An 8,653-nucleotide genomic window follows, 5' to 3' on the forward strand; every position below is an offset into this window, starting at 1 on the left:
AATTGGATCCTAAAATATCAGAAATAAAAAAAATTCAACCTTCCTATTCATAATTCGAAAATTGGGGGAAAGAAGAGACTGAGGTGAAATAGCAAATTACCTATGAAATTGTTCCGGTAGAAACGTAGAGCTCGATGCGGTGAATGCGTGGCCACAAACGGTGCGGCAATCGGAGCTCGGACGGAGAAGTTACGGCGTACGGAAGTTTGTCGTAAGGGTTCGGCACTACTTCTCTTCCCTGGGTGCTTCACGCTGCTATCGGGTGAAATGTGGGAGAGAGAAGAGCTATTGGGCTCATTTAATGTGATGGCCCGGTTGGACCGATGGTCCGGTTTGGGTCCGGTTCAATCGGTTCGGCCTGTTCGGTCTAATCTTGGACTGTTTTCTTCGAAATTAGTGTCAAAATTCTCGTTTTGATGAGCTCTATTCTAATTTGATATAATATTCGCATTTTTAGTCTTCCTTATTAAAAACTAATTTACTGACTAATTATCTACTAATTTAACCGGGGTTTACAACTCTTGAGTTAAATTCTTTTTTTGTTAGACATTTTTTATTATTCATACACTAATTAACATCCTAATTAATTATAATTTTATTTTTAAAAATATTTTATTTATTTTAAATTTTAAATTATAAATCATTTGTCAAACTCCAAACTCAAGTGGGTACCAGCACATTTTCACCCTTTATTTACAATTTGCACGGTTAGGGGGTGAGTTAACATACCTCTCACTTTTATGCATGGGCCACGACACGTCAAGTTCACAAAGTTAGGGTTTAGGCATTTAGCGAGATTTACGTAATTAGATATACCTAGAGTACCAGGTAAAGTGTACTTGGGAAATGTATATATGTTTATCATTCTTGATACGTACGTCATATCTCGGTCACAAGACGCTATAAGTTTGGACATGTGAGCCATAAATCGCGTAACAAACAACATAACGACAAAATCTCAAAACCAACAACACGATGAGGGCAGAACTTACCGAGAATATTGACTGGCTACGAGCCCAGCACAACGAACTCTCTCTCTTTAAAAAGGAAAGAGAACAGCAAAAAGTTCATCAGGGTCATATCCGTTTACTTTTGCTTAGTCATCTTCTCATCACACTCTGATTCGCTTGTTTCATTTGTTTTTCTTTATTATTGTTGACACTCTCCTCTAACTTGAGTGTCGGAGTATCTTTTGCAGATGTTTCCGCTCGAGGTGTTCAACACAAATCGATGTATAGCTCTCCCAGTGAAAGCAGTTTGTCGCTCTACAAGGAATCACTATAGCTTGGCAAGACCATCACGAACAGAACATTTGGCGCCTATCGTGGGGGCCAGAATACTAACCCCACCATATTAGCTCTCTTTTATAATACACTCTTTTCACAGGGTCTTCAACAATGGTCGACAATAGGATTCGACAACTGTCACAAGCCGAGTTGTCGGTGAAAAATGCAAAACTCCAAGCAGAGATTCAGAGAATGACTGACTTAATAGCCCAAAATGAAAAGCAAGACAAAGAGGATCCTAAGAACACAAACTCAAACGACGAGCCTATGCTAGAAGTTTGTCCAGAGGAGGCAACTCCTTCGAAAGAAAAGAAAACTGTAAGACCCTAGAATTTCATAAATTAAATTATGAGTTAATTGAAATTATTGATATTTATTTATGATTTATATTTTCTGAAAATTATCTTATAAAAAGGTAATTAAGACTAAGTTACGAGGTTTTGAGTTTTAAATCAATTAGCACTCATGTAATTTTTATAGTAATTGAGTATTTTTTATTTATATATTTAAAGTTTTAGTAATTGAAAAACAATGAGAATTTTATATGCTATATTTTGAATATTTAGACTTTGAAACTTATTTATGAATAAAGGAGAATGAATTTGATTATCTCCAATTTTTATTGAATTAGCATTTATTTGAAAATAATTTACAAGTTGATAATTAAATGGTACTTCAAAGATAATTATTTTGTATTTAATTTGATTTTAAAATTATTACTCTACCTTTTTATTTTTATTAAAATTCTTGCTCTACAAAATCCCAAAATCCCCAAAACAAACCCTAATTTACACTACTCCTAATCCTAACACAATACAACATACTCACCTCACTAGGTGGAGGGCGAAGAAGGCCTCCTTCCGGGGGGCCTGGGCCATCAGTGAGATACCACTCTGGAAGAGCTAGAATTCTAACCTTGTGCCAAGACCTACGGGCCAAGGGACAATTTCAGGTAGACAATTTCTATGGGGCGTAGGGGCAATGGCTTGACAGGCGCGGAAGCCTCTTCGTACCTATATAGTGAAACTCATTTTGTTCTTCTGCACAAGCGCAGAGTCACTTCGTACCTCTTTGAGCGACCCCTATTAAGTTAAGGGCCTCCCTAGCCACAACCCCTTACCCACGAAAAGAAAGAAAGGAAAAGAGATAAAGAGAGAGAATCGGCGAAGAAGAAGAGAGAAAGAGAGGGGAGAATGTAAACGGCAGGGCTTGGTGCCACCGCCGTCGTGTCGCTGTCAAGCCCGCGTCGAAGAGAGGGAGGCGTTGCCGCTGTTGGGGAAGCGTCACCGTCGCAGAGGGAGCCAGAGGAGACAGAGAGAGAGCTCGTGAGAGAACCACCGTCGCCGAGCTTCCATCTCGCCGCCGCCGTTCGTGTCGTCACCATTGTTGGAGCCGCGACAAGATGCTGCCGAGGTCTTCACCATTGCCATCAATGGAGGTCCGTGAAGAGATAGAAGATGTGTGAGGGAGAGAGAGTCGCGGCCAGCTTCATCGCCACCGCCGTTGGGCCTGTCGCCGTCACTGCCGGAGCTTTCTCCGCCGCTGCTACTCGCTGTTTTGAGCTGCGCTGCTGTAGCTTTCGTAGTCAGAACCACCGTCGGAGCTACTGCTATTCGGTTTAGCCGATCCTCTTTAGTTATGGTAGCCGTTTTCATTCTGGAACCCTTGACATCAGTATTTTGTTATATCTGTTAGAGATTCTTAGGTGTTTGTGATGTAGGATCGAGTTTCGATTCTTGCATGTTGGGTTCAATGGTTATTGCATGCAACATCAAGCTGCTGCATCGCCGCCGGAGCTCACTACTGCTGTTCTGTTCGCCGGAAGTCATCATTGGAGCTACTGTTGCTCCATTATCTTGCTTATTCGTAAGTTTGGTAAGCTGTTCCTTATTCTAAATCCCTATAGTCATTGTTCTGTTATATATTATTGAGTTTTACGTGACGTTAATATCTCAGGGTTGAGTTACTGTTGTCGCATGGTCCTTTTGTGGCTGTCTGCTGCAAAAGATAGTCGAATTTGATGCTGCTGATTGCAGGCCGAGAGAAAAGGGTTTTTAGGCGCGCTTGGTTTTATGGGTTTCTACTATTCGAGGTAGGTATTTTTCTTAAAACATATTTTATATTATAGAATTGTTATAAATCGATATTGATGCGAGAAATACATTTTTGGTGATTATGTGAGTCTTATAGATTGAATAAGTTATTTTGGATGAACGTGATTGTTTACTTGACTGAATTCTTGAATTGATTGGGTTGGCATTGTGGTAGTTAATGAAAGATTGATTTGAAAATCTGATTTGTATATTTATATTGAGAAATGGTTTTATATTGGAAATCTGATTTATATATTTATATTGAGAAATGATTTTGTATTAAAAATCTGATTTATACGTTTATATTGAGGAATAGTTTGGTTTTAAAACTGTTGAAAAGGGTTGAGAAGTGTGATTTGGATGGACCCTTGAAGGGTGGTAAAGTCCAGATTTTAGGGGAGGTGTTGTCGAAATTTTTATAAGTTTGGACTTAATTAAATGATTGATTTAAGAATAAATAATTTTTGAGTCTTTTGAAAGAAGTTTAAACTTCAAATGGTTTTGAAGTTAGTTCGAGGATTTTGGTTAAGTGAAAATGAGTTTTTATAAAAGAGAAATAATTTTAAGTGAAGTTGCTTTGGAGGTTCCGAAAAATGTTACAAAAGAGGTATTGGTTTTAAAGGAAAATGATTGGAGAAAAAGTGTTAAATGATGTAATGTAAAGAAAGTGGGTTTTGTGAAGAATGAATTTAGACAAAGGTCTATTTTGAATGTGCTAAGTTTTTGGATAAAAAGTGATTCTAACTAGATTCGATGGGTCATAACTTGGCCCCCGAACCTCGAAAGTTTATGAAACTTATTTTAAACGAAAATGGGGTTTGTCTATTATATGCCGTTCAAAGGACGGACGGAAAAATGATTTTGATCTTGATTTGGAGTATGAATAAGTTTGACTATACTTATGAGTAGAATTCTAAAGTGTGCCGAGCACCATGTCTCAAGAGTGTGCATGGGCACTATATCCCAGTTAGTTTGTGATTATTATTGAAATGTGATTGTGAATTGGCAAGGACGGTGGTTAATCCCGCTTACTCGTGATTTTTCTCGGAGGAAAGATATACAGGGCACTCAACCCTGCGAGGTGCATAGGGCACTCTCCTTGCGATATGTTAGGTTCAGCAATTTAACCAACACGTGAGCTCATGGCCAGTAGGACAGGCATACATCATATGCATCTATGTGATATTGTTTGGATGTGCATATTGTATTTGGTTTGTCTATGTGAATATTTCTGATTATTTGCTAATTGCTATGCTTGCTGTAATTGCTCTTGATTATGTTTGAACTTTATTACTTGTGATTATGACTGGTTGGTTCGGATTATGGTGGTTTGAGTGTTGATTTGATTTTGTGTTAGGCCGGAGGCTATGATTTGATTTGTGTTGGGGCTGAGGCCTTGATTTGATTTGTGTTAACCGAATGCCGTGATTTGGTTATGTTTGGGCCGGAGGTCGTGATTGGATGAATCAATGGTAAGTTTGGTTAGTATGGTCCTTTGATAAGTAGTGAAATGTTATAGAATGTTATGTTTGATTGGAATTTTTATAATTGAAATATGAATTAGGATTTTTGATAAGTAATTGTTGATTTTCGAAAGGATTCATAAGACGAGCGATGATCACTGAGGTTGAAAATAACTTTCTTTTATATATCTTCTTATGACAATCTAAAACTCCTCTAGTGAGACCGTGTGGTTAGGTTCTCACCCTCTACAGCCTTATCTTTTCAGGAAACGGATGAAAAAGCTTATGAAGAGATTAATACGCTTTTGGTTATGCGATATTGTTGTATTAGCTTAGTTATTACTTTTCCCTCGCCATTATTATTATATCTTTGTAAAGAGGGATAGGAGTTCTGATTTTGTGATAAGACTTTGTATATATTTATATGTTTTGATGTAGATGTAATTGTGTTGTATGTCTCTCTCTCTGTGTGTGTATGTATATATATATATATATATATATATATATGTTTGTTAAAAAGAAAGAAAAAGTATCAGAGTGGCATTCTGGTAGCGTGACATTCTGGTAGTAAGGGAGTTATATTATGGTATCAGAGCAGTCTTTCTTGTAGAGCATGAGAAATGGACTGACTATGCTTCAATTGCATATTTTGAGCGTCTGTCATGCTGTAGGTCTCTTCTAGATGATGAGAGTTAGAGTTTTATGCACATGACGGTCTAATGATTAGTGTCGTTAGTCTATCATTACATACTTCATGGTATTAAGTTTGGCCAGTTTAACACTAATGGGAATATAATGGATTATTATAAACGATATATGATTTATTATATTTATAGGTAATGCGAATCATGGGTTTTGAGAAATGTTAGAAGTTGCGTCTCAAGTTTACTCGGTTACGTATCTTGAACTCTGTTAGTGTCATGTGACTTATTCTTTCATATGGTTTGCCTTGAGGTTCTTGTTTGAGATTTCTTTCTTAAAAAGTAGTTTGATTATTTTCCAATACTATTCTTTAATTCATATGCATTCTTGTTTGATCTTAATTGTGTATGTCTACCTAAATTCCTTAAGATATCTATTTTTATTTGTTTAAACTCCTCTTCTTGACTCATGTAATCTTTGATGTAATTTTGAACTATTTGATGCATTAGAGTCACCATTAAAATCTTTGAGAATTTGCTATTGAATTGAGTTGTCTTTCTTTACAATCTTTGTAATTCCTTCGGATCAGCTGAAAACTTGTTGGATTTGACATGCTTTGTGAATTCTATCCGAACTCCTTTGATTTAAGCTTCTTTCTCGAAATGTAAATTTATTTCCTTCTCTAGCATATCTTAATATTCTTGAATATCCTTATAAGGTTATAATTTCAAGTAATCTTTCAGAGTTTTATTTTAAACCTTTTTAAAGAAGTTTTGGTTTATTCTTATGCAAGGTTCTCCTTAACTTTGCATTCCTCTACTTGAGTTGTGCAACTCATTGTTGTGATTTGAATTCGTTTGGGTGCGACCCATCATTCCTTGTAATTTCCTTCTAAAGCTCTTGTTTCAGATTCTTTTTGAAAAAATATTAGTTCAATTCTTCTCTAGCCTATTTATGTTCACAACTATTTGAATTTTTGATAAGATTATTTTTAGCTTTTGCATACACTTCTTTATATGAACTTTGAAAACTTATGTATTTTGAAACCTTACCTCAGATTTTCTTTTCTGAACAAAATTTGATTTTCTTCCAACCTTATAAGATTATTTTTAGCTTTTACTACATGCTTTTATTTGATTAAATACCTAAGTATCTCTCAAGATTTTTGAGAAATTATTTTTGGCCTTTAACCCAATTAATTTTCATTTTTCAAACCTCACATATTTTATCTTTAATTTAAAAGTTGTTTTGACGTAATACAACATTTATGCTTTTAAGACTTCTTTTGGAAAAATATGTCTCACATCTTTTCTTTGAGAAGGTAGAATGATTTTTTCAATTTCATCCATTGTTAATGGATGCCTATTTAATTACGTTCCATAACATCCTCTTAAAAATTTTGTGGACATAGCCTCGACTTCAGTTATCTTCTCCTTGTAACCTTTATATATCTTTGATTCAACTTGAGCTTGTTCTAACATGACACAATGTTTATGCTTTTATCGTTATTGCAAAATGATCGTTGCGTACCTTTTCTTTTAAAACGTGAAATAATTTTCCTTAAGTTTTTCATCTTTTTATGAATAATGTATTCAAAGGTATTTCTAATCATACCCTTAGATTTTATGAACGTTACCATTGGCTTTAGTTATACTTCTTCTATAAATCTCATACTTCTTTGAATCAGCTTGAATTCATTTCTAACTACTGCACTATTTTTTCTCTTATGGTTCCTATCAGATTTCTTTGATTCGGGAGTTATCATTAAAGTTGTTAATTGATTTTCTTTCCAAAAATCTTCATTTCTTATACATCCTCGATTGATTTTGATTTCAACCATTTTTTCAAACTCTTATGAACTCCTTGTTACTTGTCCTCCTTTTCTAAGGGGTCGTATTCTTCTGAGTAAACTCGAAGTTTGTTTTGGGGATACGTGCGACCTTTAGACATAGCAAGCGATATGTTAGTTCTTTAGACATGTGGTGGACGCAGATGATGAAACTTGTAAGTGTGCAACGTCACAAAAAGTTGTGGAGCTTTGGTTCTCGTGAGAGAGTTTTGTGGATGAGACTTATGACCGGTAATAGGTTTGCAAAGTGATTGATGAGGTTGAGAACTTTCGGATGAGTCGTTCGATGAAGTATAGTTGGGAGAGGATTGCGAGAGGTTATTCCTAGAGCTAAAGACTATTCTATCATCACTGCTCATACTTCAAAGCCCGAAAGTTGGTAAATCGTTATATATTTATTTATCTGTTTCTAACCATGCTATCAGTTCAGTTCTTGTTGTTGAAACAGAAAAAATGCAAAGGCCGGTATATTTTGGCAGTAGGATTTCATAGTTGGTCGAGTAAAGATACCCAAAGATAGAGTAGCTAGCTCTAGCCTTAGTAACTACTGCCAGAAGATTAAGGCACTATTTTTAAAGTCACACGATCATTACACGGACAGATCAACCACTTTGACAGATCTTAACTAGACCAGAGCTCATCGGAAGATTAATTAAATAGTCTATAAAACTTTTAGAATTTGATATCCAATACCAGTCAAGACCAACATTAAAGTCACAAATATTAGCCGACTTCATATCAGAATTCAATACCCTTAACCCACAACCCTAAGAACCTACTTAGAAGCTATATGTAGACGGTGCATCTAACAGCGAAGGTAGTGGCGCTGGAATCCTCCTTGAAGATGGAGCCACGGTAATAATTGAATAATTATTGCGCTTCTCTTTTGATGCAAGCAATAACCAAGTAAAATATGAAGCTCTGATCACCAGCCTAAGGCTTACATACAACTTGCAGATATCATGGCTCATGGTGTACCGTGACTCACTCTTGGTCGTGCAACAGATCAATGGATCTTTCCAGGTACGAGATCCTCTGCTAGAATAATATTGGCTCATAGCAAAGGATCTCATTTCAAAATTTGTTAAATTTGAAATTATTCATATACCTAGGGAACATAATTCTTGAGCTGACATTTTGTCTAAACTAGCGACCACCAGAAAGAGCACACACCCACCAACATTATCACAATTAACGCTCGAAAAACCTAGCGTTGATTTAATATGCATATTAAGTATCACACAGGTGGATGATTGGCGATCCCCCATTATCAAATATATCAACGAAGGGGTCATCCCTCCAGATGAAACAAATCTACAG

This window comes from Arachis ipaensis, chromosome B05 (assembly GCF_000816755.2).
Source record: "Arachis ipaensis cultivar K30076 chromosome B05, Araip1.1, whole genome shotgun sequence".
Taxonomy (NCBI): domain Eukaryota; kingdom Viridiplantae; phylum Streptophyta; class Magnoliopsida; order Fabales; family Fabaceae; genus Arachis; species Arachis ipaensis.